Source organism: Ambystoma mexicanum, chromosome 12 (assembly GCF_040938575.1).
Source record: "Ambystoma mexicanum isolate Mex_15411 chromosome 12, UKY_AmexF1_1, whole genome shotgun sequence".
NCBI classification, from domain to species: Eukaryota; Metazoa; Chordata; class Amphibia; order Caudata; family Ambystomatidae; genus Ambystoma; species Ambystoma mexicanum.
In genome coordinates this window covers 1,015,659,008-1,015,676,818 of record NC_090936.1, presented here as the reverse complement: position 1 = coordinate 1,015,676,818, position 17,811 = coordinate 1,015,659,008, and positions in this window count along the sequence as shown.

The following is a 17,811-nucleotide window of genomic DNA, read 5'->3' as shown; positions in this document are numbered from 1 at the left end:
ACATGCTGCGCCTTAAATAATAGTTGCTCCATGGTGAAATCCGTTTGGCAAGCCGCATCTCTCATTTCTGTCGCTGTCTGTGTCTGCATATTTCATACACCATTGGGCAACTAGAAGACAGGTTGTAAAAACATGTTCAATGTGAATCCAACATACAGTATTGGACAACTTAGATTTTTAAAAAAGCATGTTTTGAAGGCACCAGCACAAAACACTGTTTGTAAATGAAATTGTTTATAACTTACCCTATCTTTCTTGCTTTTCAGTGAACCTTCTTCTTCACTGTAACGACTGCACCAGCAATTTGGTCCACAGACTCGGATCCACGTGCCTCCTCTTCTATATCCCGATCTTGTATACATCCCTAGAAAAGATTGATGATTTCTCTGATTCATGTTCAAGTAACAGACGCTGAAATGACAGAGACTGAAGCATAAATACAATTGACCGAGGAACCAGACAAAGATCTCGACTACAATATGTCCAGTTTGGCTGATGTGTCAACCACAGTTCAGTCAGAAACAACATTAATGCAGGATGACAGCCTAATAAAGGAGCCCAAATACATAGTATTCGACAGCAGCTTGATGGAGATTATAATGATGCTGAAATGTGTGCATTCACTGAGAGGGTAAATATGTGGGAAGCCATTGGTGAATGTGACTCGTCTATCACAAGGCAGTAACCTCAAAATACATGCCACCTGTGAAATGCTCCTTGAAAAATGTTTATGGTCCACTCAACCGATGCTGGGGAAACTGCCAGCTGGCAATCTACTGTGTGCAGCAGCTTTACTTTTCAGTGGACTCCATTTCATTTCCAAAACGCAGTACTACAAATATCAACGTCAATATCTATTCCCTGCCATTAGTGAAGCCTGGAAAATTGAACAATTGTCTCTTCAAAGTACATTCTCCGAAAAACAGTTCAGGCTAGCTGGCGATGGACAGTGTGACAGCCCTGGATTTTCAGCAAAGTACTGCACATACCACTTTCAGGACATGGAAAGTAAAAAAAATGTGAGTTCGGTGGTCGTGCAGGTGTCCGAATGTAAATCCTCCGTGGCCATGGGGAAACTTGGTTTTATAAAATCACTGGAAGATCTACAATTGAGGGGAATGCAAATCAACCTCATAGCCACGGACAGACATGTTTCGATAGCCAAGACAATTAGAGAGCAGTTTCCAAATATTTGCCATCAATTTGATGTATGGCACGTGGCCAAATCCATCAATAAAAAAATCTCAGTTGCAGGGAAAAAAAAGGTTCTGAAAGTATTTCACAGTGGTCCCAGTATTTCAGCAACCATCTTTGGTGGAGCTCCAAAACTTGCGATGGGTCTGTGGAAATTCTACTAGAAAAATGGCGGTCACTAATGCACCACTGTTCCAACGTTCACTCTTGGACAGAAAACCAACATTTGAACATGGCCCTTTGTCGCCGGAGCAGGAATGGAAGAACAAGTGGTTGATTCCATCTTCACCTCCACACAAAGCCCTTGAGAAGATTGTGTTTGATAAAAATCTATCAAGAGACCTGAAGGGACTCACAGAATTCTGTCACACAGGAGGTTTGGAGGTGTTCCACGATATGTGCCTAAAGTAGAGGCCAATGAGATTGCATTTCGGCATAGAAGGGATGAAATATAGGACATTACTAGCGGTATTAGTGCATAACAAGAATGTAGGCAGTGAACAATCGAGGACTGCGGGAAACTTTGGGATGCTTCGCTACACTATGGCCTTTACAAAAAGAAGCAAAAAATGGGTGGTCAAGCCAGTATATGAGGAAATGGAATTCGATTTTGTGAAAGATTTTATTATTAATGTCTTGGAGATGTATAATCACGGAATAGCACGCAATTTTGTTCCGAGTACACATACATTGCGACAAAACATTGCCAACGTGCCCAGTCCACCTAAAACAGAGCTTGTGGATCAGTTCACTTCCCGGTTCAAATGATTACCATCTGTTTTTTTGATCAACAATCTTTTTATGAAGTGTCCAAATAAAGCATCCAATTTGTCTTTTGAAATCTATCCTCTTTGTCAATTTTGTTTTCAATTAGTACCATTTTTACGAGTGCCATACAATGTAACAATGTGCTTTCACAGTTAACAGTTTCGTCGAGCTACTGTGGGACCTTCACTGATCGTGGGAGGGCCAGATGGATAACAGTGTGAAAGAAACTTTGGAGTTTGGCAGTTGCCTTACCATACAGTTGCCCAAATAGCTGAATAACTACTCGTCCCACAAAAGGGATGAGATAGAGACTACATAAGATACTCTGCAAGCAAGAACTACTGACTGTGAACAAAACAGCGCATCAAAGTGTGTTGTTGGTGAGAAATAGAAGCACTCTGACCAATATATTAATGGGGGCAGGTGTTGGGGGTTGTTGCTAATGTAAGGAAGGGGTGGGTTGGTTGAGCCCCCGGCCAACATACATTATACGCAAAAGTGGCATCCTGATCTTGCACTAGTGGGGGGCGTCTCCTTTGCCCATCTGCTGCCATGGGGAAGGAGGCCCTGACATAGACAGAGGTAGGGCTATTGCTAGACACACTTTGACTCCATTTTGTGTACCCTCGACTCCAATTTTGGACTATGGCGCATTCTGTCATTGCAAAATTTCCCCTACCCCTCAGCAGCGCCACGAACTGCGAGCAATGACAGCCCCCACATTATTCCTCCTGTGCCTGTGATTCACAATTCCAGTTCTCATTGAAGCAGTGAGAAAAAATGTTGCAAACTAAGAATGTATCTTCATTTTGAGTGAAGGTCACCAGCTTTGAATATTTGCTTGTGAGCTGAGGAAGCCCACACATTGCACACAGTATAAGGTTCAATTGTTTTTCAACCTTGAGAGAAAGGGACCATTCCAAAAGGAATTGAATTAAAGGAGGGGTGTAATAACATAAGATATGATAAGGTTCACCATTCCTAAACTGGACGAAGGAACATGAAAGTTCAGTTTATGAAAAATCGTTGATCCAAACGGAGTCTGCGTGACGGTCTGCGTTACGCCAAGATAATGGAAATGCCGAATATAATGTAAGTTTGACTTTTGACGATTTTATACCCAAATGAGTCAACTTATCATTAGCTGACCATTATTGCTGGCTTACATTGTACTTGTTTGTTCTGTGTGGCATATTGCAATGAAACGCAAGTACAACCTTTGTGTGTAGTGGTCTTTCAACCAGGCACATGGGCAGTCCAGCATCGAGATGCATGTAGACCACCCCTCAGTTGCCCCAAGTTCAATGCTAATATTTCATTAAAATGCCATCTATGTGTTCCTTGAATGGTAGCGTCAGCTTCCACATGCCGTTTTGAGCTGAACATACTCCATAGCACTAACCTCCAAATCAAATTGTGGAGTACTTTCCACGTTGTTTTCTCTGTGTTCACATTGTTTCACGTCTGTGCTAATCGTTAGTTTTAACACAATGCTAACTTAATAGGTAAAATGATAAATTGTAATACAGATCGGCTACTGAGACACATTTCTGTTATAGTTTCCAAACAGGTACATCCTTCCATCCTGCAATTGTCATCGATTCCAGATACCAACTGATGTCTTTTTCAACCGGCAGCTGCAGATACACGTCAATAACTGGATATCAATGACTCTTTTTTTTGGACGACCGCCAATGGCCGTTATGCCCTTATGCGGTACCAGCGATTAGGAGCAACATAACATCGTTTACGGTGGTCTAGCGCCAAGTTGATGCACAAGCCTTGCGGTTCACCATGCGATCAAAGCGCTTCTTTTACCCAAAAGGAACACCGCTTGACTCACGATAAACATTTGTGGACCGAGAAAATAGAAAAAATTACCCATTTAATTGAATATGGCAATTGCCGGATGTTCTCGGATCATTTATTGTGAAATAAAAGTACTTTACAAATTGTACAGTCTTGCTATTTCTTTTTTTAAAGTACATTTTTATATTCCGAATTGTCAGGCGCTGTGTTGTGAGACGACGTGTGCTGATTTCCGGGTTCTGCGTCACGACGCGTAGGTGATGACAGGGCGCGTTTGGCTACGCTGCCCAGTAACGTCATGGAGAAAGGCGGAGAATATCACTAGGTTTGGTGATGTCAGCCTCAGGGGTGGGGGATATGATTTAGTGCCACCAGGGCAGTCCTGCTTGGGCGATGCAGCAACGGATCAGATTATCACAAAATGGGCGCACCCTGCTGCCTGATTTTGCATGTGTACAAAAGTGGATAACTACGGTAAGGTGCATAGGAAATGTTTGTACGATTGATCAACGTATGCTTAAAAACACATGCCCGAACCCTCGGGACAGTAATATTTCTGAGCGCACTATTTCATTAATCTCAGTTACCTGTGATCGAAAGAACAGGATGTGCAATCACTGAAGAAACCCTAATGTTATGTTTATCTTTCAATGCTACATCAGTCTGAAGAGGGGGGTCCAGAGGCTGCCCCTCCACACCCCCAAATTCATGTCAAGACAAATAGGCCAGAAATGCTTGCAGCTACCCATCTTATTTCAGACAAATCCCGAGTACACCAATGATTGACAAGTAAACAGAGAGATATCCTCTCAGCCAGCCATACAAACAGAGTACAATGCAAATCTTTACATATGTGGGAGAAGTACCGGAGATATATGAACAGCCTCACTAATGACACCACGACATAGCAGCGTTAGGCATGAAGCACATTTGCAGTCCTGCACCGCATCACACAAAAACACACTTGTGTACATGAAGAACATGCTTATACAGCTCTATAGCTAGAGGACATATACATATACATACTCTCAATGCTTTTATTATAGTATCATTAGCCAAAAGCAGTAATGCAGAACCGCAAGGCACAAGAGATCCTGAGCAAGCTTGCAGATGCTCAATGCGAACAACCCTATGGGACTACAGGAATGTATATGCAACCTGGTAGGACCCTGTGTAAGTATCATATAGAGAACCTAGCATAACATGGACAATGTAGAAACTGCATTATGATGGTTAGGAAAATTACAACAGGCCTCAAGCCACCAAGCAGGAGACCAGCAAAGCAAAGTCATCCATGGTGCGAAAGGGAAGCCGATCCCAGCAAGCCAGACACAAACTGCAAACAAGTGTTACAATGGGAAAAGCACATTCCCATATACAAAGGTGGTACACACATACAAAGGTGGTACACACAAGTTACAATGCAGACACATAATCGTTTCACATCACGTTCAAGAGGTGCACAGCGAGCTGAGAACCGATTCCATCCCAGGCCTGGGGAGATCAGCTCTAGCCAATCACAGAATAGAAACCAGTGGGGGGTGGCAAGAGGCATGAACCAATGGTAAGCCCAGTACTCTGCAACAATGGATTAGATAGTTTCTTGGGGATGGGACAGGCCAGCCACCAGACATGCAAGGACCAGTAAAATAATACCTATATTATACCCTCACTACCCAATCCCTCGTGCCAATAGGTTTTTTGGGGAAGGGCCCAAGGGATGACGCCGGAGTCTCACAAAACTGGCCTGCGCTCCATGAGAAGATGAGATTTACCACAGAATTCCTGTTTTCTTGTATTGATCCCTGTTGGTTTTATTTGCAATAAACTGCAGTATTACTTGCAGTTGACTGACTCCTCTGTTTGTTCTGGAAAGAGTGTTGGGCCCTCGAAGTCAGCAGAATCCCAGCCAGACTCTGGCATACCTGGGAGTCCCTCCCAACAAGTCACCTGACAAGTATAGGTTTTAGCTGGAGACCTGTCATTATCTCTAGTCTGTGTCATAACATGCTTCTGTATTTTGTGCCTTAATGCCCCAGTGGCACAATAGAGATTGTCTAGATCAGCCAGGACCTCATTCTGAATGCCAAATCCTGCCTTCAGTTTATTTTCCCTGCGTACAGCTAGTATATCCTCCTCAGTTTCCAAACTATGCATTTGATTGTCACTATTGTGCTACATCCAAGAAGACTGTATATCAATATTATCTCTATTCTTATTTTTAGTATGTTCTCCCATTTCACATTCTTCAATATTAAGTGTGACTACACTACCACCACCCATATTTTGGTTACCTTTCTTTTCTGAAAAGACTTCACATTACAAAGCACAGGCAGCACGTCTTCCCCCTTAGCTCCTTAATCAAAGCCACCCAGACCAATTTCAACTAACTGCATTACTTCACATTCAATGGCAGTAACAATAGTTTCGGTTATTGTTCTACCTTTCCTTTTTTCCATACATCACTACTTGGTTAATAGCCTTCTTGTGTCTCCTCCTTTGTTTCTTTCCAAGCCCCCGCCCCCTTATGTTTACTTTGATCTTGTTCACAAATAATTTCGGATCCACTGACCTGCTCCTCTAAACCACTCCTCTCCCCATCATCCTTATTGAAAATTCATCACGGGTGTCATGTATCATGGCATTATTAGTGGCCAGTTTGCGTCTTCAGAAGAAGAGATTGAAGATCTAATTTTAGATCTAGGGTTTCACATTTGCCAACCAAGACAGTAAGAAAATTCTCACGCATGGTAAACATTGAAGAAAATGAACAACTCGCAGCACTTCCCTGCGAGATATTTAAATTGACCTCCTCCTCTCCTCCCACTAATGTCGTCACTTCCTGACTATCATTGTATGACATGGGCGTGGAAGAGAGCACATTCTGCATTACAGGAGCTGAGTCAATGTCAATCATGTCCACAAGGGTAGATTGTGACTGTCTATCACCATTTCCGACCACAACAATGTGTCATAAGGAGGGCGGTAGGCCCTACACCACAAGGTCTTACATTTGTTGCTTCCACGGGCTCCTCTGCTCTTATTTCAGTCCCCACCTACTACCACATTGATATCACAATCAGATGCCAGTAATCCACCATTATTTGGGTGGGGGCGGTTGCATCTCATCCATTATTCTTTCAATGATCTTAGAACCCAAACAGTTTAGTGTGGTTGAGAAATCTGCTAGCATGTCTGTGTGGATGAATTCTGCCAGATTAGAATCATCACCCTTTTTAGAAAAAAGTCAGTAATCTTAACCGTGTTCTCAATGATGCCAACTTATATTATTTTTTGTGGCAACGTCTGTGTTCGCCTCAGATGATAAACATGTTGAGGCAATACGACATTCTCCGCCACTCTGATTAGCTCATAATCCTCTATTTCAATGTTGTCACTTTCTGGCACATTCACAAGAGGGCTAGAAGCCTTTACAGGGCTGTCAGCTCTTTTGGCCATTTCCACCTGGTCGTCTGATGGCATGACGGCATGCGCTTTGCACGCTTCACGTGCATCGCTGGCGCACCGCTTCAGCGTGCAGCAGTGAATTAATATCACCTGAGCGGCTCAAAGAGCTGGTGCTCTGCCCAACAGGCACCACTCAGGCTTCTGGTAGCAGTAGTCCTCTTAGTGTGGATCACTAAAACACAGGCAGCAGTTCGAGGTTTCAAGTCAAACAAGTAAAACCCAATACATCTTCCAACTGTGACAAAGGCCCCAGCCTGGATTCCCCAGCCTGGATTCAGTAACACTTAATGGGGTGACCAATGGGGCTGGGTACCTCCCTAAACTAGACGTTAATGGGCACTGACAATGGATATGGGGCCTCCGCATGCCACCCTCACAATAAGTAAGGGGGCATTGACAGAAATAAAAACCTGGCGGATGTTGGGAAGGAACCAAGGTCCTCCTGCACCCCCAATGGCTTTAGAATTAGGCAAGAGCTCTTTTAGGCGCTATCTAGGGGGGAGGGGCACCGGGAAGGCTCTTTTATACAGATATAATCACATACACAGACATGGGAAGGCACTGAAAAAAGGCAGTTATCGTTTAAACATAAAGCACAATTAATTATTAGTTGGATAGATTTGTAATGTCAGACCATAAGCATTTGTAAAATCTTAGCACAGTAGATGCAAACTCTCTCTACCGGAAAGAATGCAGCCTGTGCTAAAAATAGACTACAGGTTTCCGCGGTGTTCGCAGCACACAAAGTGACTCACCAGCTGTCTGTCAAGAGCCCATGCAGGCTAAAATGGGATTTAAATGCTCGATGCACACAATGCAGAATTATGAAAATAAGGTTTAAAGGAGATTATAGGACAAGGTAAAAACATGAGTAGAATGAGTGAAGTATGGATAGAATGAATAAAAATTGTGTATAAAAAATGTTTAGTTTTTCATGGGGCTAGGCTTCAAGGTTTGTAAAAGTCTGCAGAGCTGCAGTGTGTTTCTATGTAAGGTAGCAAAATGTAGAGCAGCATGGTCTGACAGAAAATGCGGACAATGAAGAAAGGAGGGCTTTGGAGCATCCCTTGTATGGAAGATGGATGGATTGGGATGGAGTCATGGCCCAAATCCAGTGACGCAACTACAGCAAGACTGGACTATAAAAGCTCCTGCCTGGCACCAGTTTGGCAGGAGAAAGGAACAGATATGGGACAGGAGAAGACCATTCAGGCAGCAGTGCCCTTTACTACCATCCTCATTTTTGTAAGATTAAACTTGTTATCCTTAGAAGATAGACTGTTGGCCTTATTTCCCTAGAGGGGGGTATTTATTTGGGTGTGAGCGTAATTAGGGACACCCTTATAATCAGGGCCACCCTTACAGTGGTGACCCTGGCGTGATCTCAGTTTTGCCCCTGTAATTTGCAAAGGCCCAGGTCAGTCACCAGGAAGGAGTCACGCCCATCTACAGAGACCGGTCCCCCACAATCAAAAAAACATGTTTATTCTGAAACGGTTTTAATAGGAGCCATTTTAAAAGAAATTCTCTCCGCTCACTGAAGCAGGGCGTGGCTCCAGAGAGAAAGACAGGCCAGTAATGGGACTTCGTAATTGAGGAAAACTCGAGTGAACAAGCACATGTAAGTATACTCTTGTAAGAGATAACAACAAGGGGACATGTATGACAGTATATTGGTATGAATGGATGAAGTACGAGGTCAGTAGATTGAATAGGACTTTTTGGTGATGTGTTTTGGTATAGATTGAATAGGACCTTTGGTGATGTGTTATGGTATAGATGGATAGGATTTCAGGTGATGTGTTAAGGAATAGATTGCATAGGAGGTGGGTTATGTATTGAAATTTCCACGTATTTCTGTTTTTCTACTTTTTATAAAGACTGAGAGGAAAGGGATCCTCACTATTAATAGGTTGAGGAGGTAGTACCACGTGGTATTCTTTTATGACGATAAAAGCAATGGGATCCTCAGCATATTAAAAAAGCTAGGAAAGTTGTACTACAAGGATATAAGGAAAATAAGTAGTGGCTCAGTATAAGGAATGTGCCTGGATCTTAGTCAATAATTTTTTGTATATTTCCCTTGCTGTTTTTGTGTGTGTGTGTGCGTGCGCGTGCGTGCGCGTGTGTGTGTGTGTGTGTGTGTGTGCGTGTGTGTGTGTGTGTGAAATCAAAGTGGAAAAGAATAAAGGGATGGGGAAAAGTAGGTTGATCTGTATGTTTGTGTAACAAGCAATAAATGTACAGCATAGCAGTAAGGTCTAAGTGAAGCATTGGGGATACATGCAACATTATGGGGGAAGAAACACCAATAAAACACATGCATAGGGCCCTGCCACTGTATTGTGACAGGATAGATAAATATCATAAACAATGGGTATTGGAAACAAAGGAAGGGGGGATGTCCTGCTCCTGGCCGGAGCAGGGCTCCAATTACAGAAACATGCTAGAAAAAAATTCCATCTTTTTTAGCAGCAACATATAAGGGGAAACAATTACAAAAAAGAAAAGAGATTCTAGATCTCTGGCAATTATTTGAGGATATGGAAGATCAGGAAGATGAAAAAGAAATCCAATGTAAGGAGATATATACCCCGTAACGCCTAAACCTGCAGTAGGGTATGTAAATCCAGTATATAAGCCTCCAGTGATAGAGAAAGTGCCAACAACAATATCATCAGAATTAGCAACTGGGGGGGGGGGGACTTAAGAGCTTTTGCATCTCTACCTCCATATAACCCATCCACAAGCGCTGATATGCCCGCTGTAGCATCAGTGTACCCAGGGGGTCCACAAGCAGATATAAACAACCAGTTAAGAGCGCTGCGGGAAAGGTTAGTCAGGTTACAAAAAACCTGAAGAAGTATCACCAGAAATAAAGGTACCAATGCAGAAAATGGGGGATTGGAAGTCAGGAGATATTTTGGTTAGATTGAACCCTGGGGCAATAAGAAATGTTTGTGTCAAAAAGGATGATGGAGAGAGGGTATGGACAGTGTTGGGACAAGAAGTCGAACTAGCAAGGTAAAATGAAAGGGAAGATCAAGGTGGTAGAAATAATGAAGAGGCAGGGCAAGAAAGATATCAAGGAGAGGAGGCGCCGAGAAACCCATCCCCGCCACCAGAGGCAGTGATATGGGATAGACCAAGAAATAGACCCGATCTAATGGTGGTAGTGCAAGATCAGAAAAATATTTTAAAAGGGGTTGAAAACAAAATAGACATGCAGATGCCTCTTCTACATAAAGGAGTAGGGATAATGCAGTATGTGCCATTGCCTCAAATGGACAAAAATATTTTGATTAAAGCTCTCCCCCAACTTACAGCCGGAGCCAGTAAATGGATCTATGAATTTGAAAAACAAACAGTAGGGGTAGCTTTAGCACTAGGAGGCCTTAAGAGTTTAGTGTTCGCCATAGTTGGTGACCAGGCTGGGGACATATGGGCAAGGGCTGGGTACCCTGGGATAAGTCTTGCAGATAATGAGCATGATGGAGCAGTCTTTAATGAAGTAAGGGCGAGGGTATGGGATGCCCTACGAAGGATGTACCCAGATACCCCTGACTTACATTGTATAATGCAGTGCATAATGGGTGATGATGAAGACCCAGTTAGGTTTGTTCTTAAGTTACATGAAATGTTGAGTGGAGACAGGAGGCCAATGGGACCATTCGGTACCATTTTTCTATTTTATCGTAAAGAGGGGATTACCAAAAGAGGTCCAGAAGGCAAAAGATAACATTGTGGGAGTTGAAGCCAAAGGGTGGGTGGAGATATAAAGTATAATAGTCTACCATTGTAAGAGAATCAAGGAAAGGGACAGGGAGACAACCCAGAAGCAGCAATCGGACGGGGCAAAACTAGTGGAAAAGAAACTAAATAAGGTTGTCATCCAAGCACCAGTGACTGCACCGGTTCATTGGGAAGGACAGGAGACACTCAACATATTGTGAATGCCACAATTGCGGCACTATGTGGCGACGAAGGACAGGGACAATGGGGAGGGGGGACAGTACCCCAACCCACAGTGGTAGTATGAAGGAGCACCAATGGGAGGAGGAGGATTTCGAGGAGCAAGAGCAGAAGACTTTGGGGGTGGGGCCCCAGGAAAGAGGATTGGGAACATCACAGTGCTGGCACTGCGGGAGATGGGGGCATTTTGCAAGGGAATGCAGGAACAGGTTTGGGATGGGATTTAATTATGAGCCATCACCACCAGGGCAGGGACACCTGCAATTTTGGTGAGGGGGTCAAAATCAGTTCCCTTATGGGGCTGACAGGCAAGGGCAATGTGGGCAACCACTGCAGCAGGGTGAGGGAAAACAAGGTAACAGGATGGCAGGGGGAACGGGCACCGCAGTCCAAGGAGTTACAATGGGGGGGGAGGCTCTTTTTCATTCCCCGGGACAAATGCATATTCTGATTAGGACAGCCCACAGAGAGCACTCACATGTCCAATCCTATTGACAACCGCAGACCCTGAAGAGGAGCCCTTGGTGGAGGCAGAATTAGGAAACAAGCAATTTATATTTATGGTAGAATCAGTTGTAACTAAATCAGGCATTATGGAGGGGAACTTTCCATTATCAGGTAAAACACTTGATACGCAGGGATTTTCTGGAGCTATTTCTACGGTTCCATACACTGAGGAGTTGGCTATAAAAGTGGGAGGGAAGGTAGTATCAGCCCCCTTGTTATATTCAGAGTGTTCCCCAGTTAACTTGTTGGGTAGGGATCTGCTCAGTAAATTAAATGTAACTATATCATTCACAGATCAAGGGGTAGTGTGTTCTACTCCAGGGATGTGTGTAGCTCCAGCAATGGTAATAATCAATGCAATGGCAAGAGAGTCAGTAGTCCATGGAATTACTGTGGTCCCGGACATATTTGTCTATGGTATCAAGGGACTAGCAAAAGCAATGTCTCAAATTGCGACAAAATGTTGGTAAGTGCCCACAGATCTTTTTTTCCGACCCATGTTACCACCCAAGATGTTGGCAGGGACAATGTTGTCATTAGATTTGCAAGGACTAGTAGTATCAGACAAAAGAGTAGTCCTGATTGGAATAGATCAGGGCGGGTGCGGGTGGCGCACAGTACTATGTGTAGACCCGGCAGTACAATTGAAGGAAATAACTGATGAGGAGATATTTTAGGATAGTGAGCAAAATGGGGAGATTATTTTGGAATTCTGCATCCTCTGTGATATCATGGTGCAGTATTGGAAGGTAACATGCCCCCTGATGGCAATGGTGACCCGCCTTTATTTTTTAAGGAGGACATGTGATATGTGCCAGTACAATTATGGACTGTTAATCCACATGATGTTGGGTTACTGAGAGATGTGACCCCAGTGCAGATTACGTTGAAGTCAGGAGCAGTACTCCCGAGGGTGCGGCAGTACCTGTTGTCAAGGGAAGCAGAGGAAGGGATAAAAGGCACTATTCAGGCTCTATTAGAGCAAAGGATCATTGTGCCAGCCACGCCCCATTGTAATACAGGCATATACCCAGTCAAGAAAGCAACAGGGGGTAGTTGGAGGATGATACAGGATCTATGTACTCTTAATGACTTGGTGCAGAAGGAGTTTCTGGTATTCCCAAATCCAGCGACAATCCTATGTAGCATTCCCAAGACAGTGACGTACTTAACACTGGTGGACCTGAAGAATGCGTTCTTCTCAATTCCACTCCAACCTGAGTCATGGTTCTTACTGCGTTTACGTATGGTCAACGGCACTTCGAGCACATGAGATTGCCTCAAGGGTACTGTGAAAGTCCAAGTATTTTCAATAGAGTACTGCATGCCGACTTGGGAAATATCCAGGTGCCTATCACAATCATCCAGTATGTGGATGATCTGCTGGTATGTAGTGCAAATGAACATCAGTGCAAGAGGGATTCTATTGCATTATTGAAATTGCTGTACAAATGTACAAAGGGTACAAGGAAGATAGAAAGAAGCTACAATACTTCCAACAGGTGGTACTATACCTGGGGCAACTTATTTCTGCAAACAGGAAACAAATATATCCAGATAGGATGGCGGCATTACTCGCCACCCTTAGGCCCAATACTGTCATGGAAATACCGCTGTTTATGGGCTTATGCAATTATTGTAGGGCATGGATCCTAGACTACGCAGCCTACACAAAGCCACTGTTACAAAGTCTCAGAGAAAGACAGAAGACAGAAAATGGTAAGTTGGAATGGACTGAAGAAATGACTAGACAATTTGAGAACTTGAAAGAAGCTATTTGCATGGCCCCTGTTTTAGCAACTCCGGATTATACACAGGAGTTTTATTTCTTTTCCCACTCTGACAGCAGTATTGACCCAAAAGAGCACAATGGGCAACAAGCCATTGCGTTATTATAGTGGGACGCTCGACTCAGTCATGCAGGGACAGTTTGCATGCAAACAAGCCCTCGCAGTGGCTGCATTTGCGATAGAGAAAAGTTCCACAATTGTTATGGGGTGCTCTGTTACCTTGTTTGTGGAACATTCACTATTCGACATTTTGGAAAGGTCTAAATCAACCTTAACACCTCAGAGATCCTTTGCATATGAGATTATAATATCCAAACCTCATATTCATATAGTCAGGTGTAGGACTGTGAATCCCGCCACATTTTTGACAGAAGCATCTGCTGATGATGACCTAAAAACGCATGACTATGCTACATACAAGGGTGAAGAGGAGGGTAAATCTAAAGCTAGAGACAGTGCATTGACAGAAGGAGAGATACTATATATTGATAGGTCATCAACAATTGACCAGGAGATGGGGTGGAGGCCCACGTGGGCGGCAGTGGTGCATGGTAAAGGGGGGGAGCATGAAGTTCTGATCATGAAAAGATTACCTATGTATTATTCAGCTCAGGCAGCAGAACTTGTTGCTCTCATTGAGGCAATGAGAGCCTCTCAAGGGCAGTGTGTCACCATCTACTCAGACTCGGCATATGTCACGACAACAGTGCATGTAGGTCTGTCTCGGTGGAAGAGGATAGGGTTTCGGAGGGCAGATGGCTCTCCAGTGCAGCATGCAAGGCTGTTGGAAGTACTGGTTGAAGCTTTATCATGGCCCTCTGCTGTGGCAGGCCTCAAATGCGCTGCCCATACTGATTCCATGGATGAAATCTCTAAGGGCAGCATGGCTGCAGACCACATGGCAAAATTGGCAGCGTATCTCCTAGATACAATGTTTACAGAGACTATAGTGACCACCCCTGTAGAAAGCGAGACCACAGTTCCATACACAGCATTGCCTATATCACAGATTATAAAGTTGTAAGGGAAAGCACCTGAGGAGGAAAAGAAGCTATGGTTGTGGAGGGGATGCAAACAGTATCCTACAGATCTATTGTGGAGACAGGAGAGTTCTGGGAAGGTGGTGATGCCCCAAGAATTACTTTGTTTGGCATTTCAGCAACTCCATTTCCCCTCCCACAGCTCCAAACAACTTATTGTGGCAGATTTCAGGAGGACTGGTTTGTACCAAACCTCCAGGAGAGCATTTTGGAAAAAGCAATACACTGTCTGATATGCCGAAGTTTCAGCACAGGGATGACATTACGGACAATATGAGGTACATTACCTCGCCTTATGGGGCTGTTCTGTGAACTGCATATAGATTATGCAGATATGGGGGAAAGGTCAAATGGATTTAGGTACCTTATTGTGGTGGTTTGCCCCTTTTCAAAGTGGGTGGAGGCAGAACCATGTGCACACTCAGATGCAAAGTGTGCAGCACGGTTCCTGGTAAGAGAGGTGTTTCCACGATGGGGTGTGTGCGAAGTATTAAGATCAGATAATGATACAAATTTCTTGAATGCGCTATTTCAGCATGTCGCAGCACTAATGGGCATAAAACATTGAATGTGTTCAATTTGCCACCCTCAGGCTAATGGCGTTGTTGAGAGGATCAATGGGCTTTTGACAAGTAAACTGTCAAAATTATGTTCCACGTTGAAGAAAAACAGGGTACACTGTTTGCCCTTGGCCCGCTTTAGTTTATGCACACATCCTAGTAAGGGCCACCATTTGACACCACATGAAATACTCACAGGGAGGTGCATGCAGACCCCCACAACCCCTGTGAGGAAAGCGTCAGATGCACATCAAGCAGCGACAGTACTAGGAGGGGAATTTAGGGAATATTTAACAACACTAACATGTATTATCAAATATACCTCTCGACGGATTGCGCCACCCAGGAGTGAAGCACAGGACACACTGGAAGGGACAGTAACTGCAAACATATCTGCCACAACTGCACCATTATTACCTGGGGAGCTGATCTGCATAAAAAACTTTGTGCATTGATGAAACAATCCCAGGTTTCAAGGTCCTTATGAGGCGGTGTGCTGTACTCCTCTCGCCGTCCGTGTAAAGGAGTTACGGTATTGGGTGCATCTCTCAGATGTCTGAAGAGCACCTGAGACAAGGCAAAAATCAATCAACAGAGTAAGGACATAATTACGATGAAGACGTTTAGTAAAGGATACATGCCAGGGTGGTGTGCAGTGGCACACCCTTGATTTTTTTCTTTCTTTTCTTTTTTCACTTTATTTTTATTTTTTATTGTTATTTAATTTGTTATCTTTTTTTAATTTATTTTGATTTTTTACATTTTGAAGGTCCAGAACACGGTCGGCCCTGGTGAGAAAAGGGCCCTCTCCCTTTCTCCCTCTCTCCCTCTCTCTCTCTTTCTTTCTCTCTTTCTCTCTCTCTTTCTTGGTAACCTTTATTCTCCTCTCCAGGAATAATCAAGGATGCCTGACCGACGTGTTCAAACCTATCTGTTATATAGGGATTAGGTTTATATGGATATCATTTGTTCTAGGAATTATGTATTATGCTTTTTAGGTTTTATATTGTTTTGTATGACACTCGTCGTGGGTGTTGGAGTGTATGAAGGTATGTCTGTTCTATGGGGTGGCCATATAAAGGGGGGGTGGACAGTTACAAATAAAGGATTATAGGTTTTCTCATAAGAATAAAATGGGAAGTACCAATGACATATGATTTATATAAGGGGTTGGGCTTTGACACCATTTCTATTAGTATTCAGAATCATTGAACATCTGGTACTCCGACATGCATACTGCAGGAAGGAATGTGATAAATGAAAGCTGTTAGGCGTGTACACTTATCCAGCATGCTTCAGGGACTCCTAAGGTTTTAGTTCCACATCCAGTCCAAATTACAGAGGCACAATGCCTGGTAAATCTTGCACTATGTAGGATAAAGGACACATTCCAGGCACACAGAGTGCAGTTGAGAGCATTGAACTAGACACAGTGCTAAGCAATGGCAATGCGAAATACAGCAAGTGTCTACAAGCACCATATTTTTCCTTGGGAGGTCACTCACTGTTATGCTCACCTGATAACCCTGGTGCCTCTGGAAGGCTCTGAGATCTGGAACTCTGGATGCATAGTTGCCCAGTGCTGAATAATGAATCTTAGTTATTTGTAGGGTGAGCTATCCGTCCTGCGTTTCTTGAGCAGGGGCGCTTGACGTTTGTTGGCGAGCTGCCCGAGTTGCTTCACTGGTGCTGTACGCCTTCCTTGGGGGGCCCAGGCCTTCTGTGACCCCGAATCTGCTGGTAGGCAGGTAGGTTTGTTAATTGTAAGTCTTAGTTCTCTTTATGGTGGGAATTCGTTAATGTCTTTATCTCCTTTTTTTCAGGTGCAAAGATCTTGATGCTGGCGTGCCGGACGGAGAGGCACGTTTCTAGGTAAGAGAAATCGCAAAGCAAAGCGCCTTTATTGTCTTTTAAAGCTAATGTGTGTTTTCTTCTTCTTCTTCTCACAGGCTGCTGTGGTGCTGAGAGTGGATGAGCGCGCGATGAAAAACAGGCCCCCGAAATCTGTTAAAGTAAGTACAGCGCTGTGCGGTTGTTTTATATTGAAAGCAAACCTGAATATGTCTCTTTTTCCTTTGCAGATGTTGCTGTGGTGCTCCGGATGGAAGTGCGGCGTAGCACGATGGAATTCAGGTAAGACTGATGGAATGCGATGTTTGGAAGTGCGCGCATTCTAATATTGTTTTTCCTTTTCTCATTATTGCAGGTTGCGATGTTCGACCAGCAGCCGTGGTAGCGGTTCGCCGGAAGTCCTTAAGCTAGTATTCACAGGTGAGTGATGTTTCTTCTTCTCTCGGTTTCCACAGATTGCGGCCCGGTTGAGATGCTGAGTGCTGGATGGTGTTTTCTCAGGTAAGACAGAATAATCTTGTTCTTGTTCTTACAGGACTACAGGAAGATGCGGAAGACCAGGAGCTGGACACAGTGAGCGTCACGCTGCTGGTTGCAGAATAACACGAAGCGTGTTCTGCAGTCAAGGTTTGGTTTATATAGCCCAGGTAAAGTAGTACCAGGGAAAGTAGTTCCAGGCCTGCCACACCCAAAACACTACACCGCATGGCTTGGTTCTTAGACCTAGGCTGTGTGGGTGCTTCCATGTTGGATTTAAAGGACCTAGTTTGAACAGCCCTTCCTTCCTACATATGAGCCTGGTGCCAAAGGCGCCAGGCGTGGCTCCAGGAGCCCTTTTGCAGTGGTTTTAAG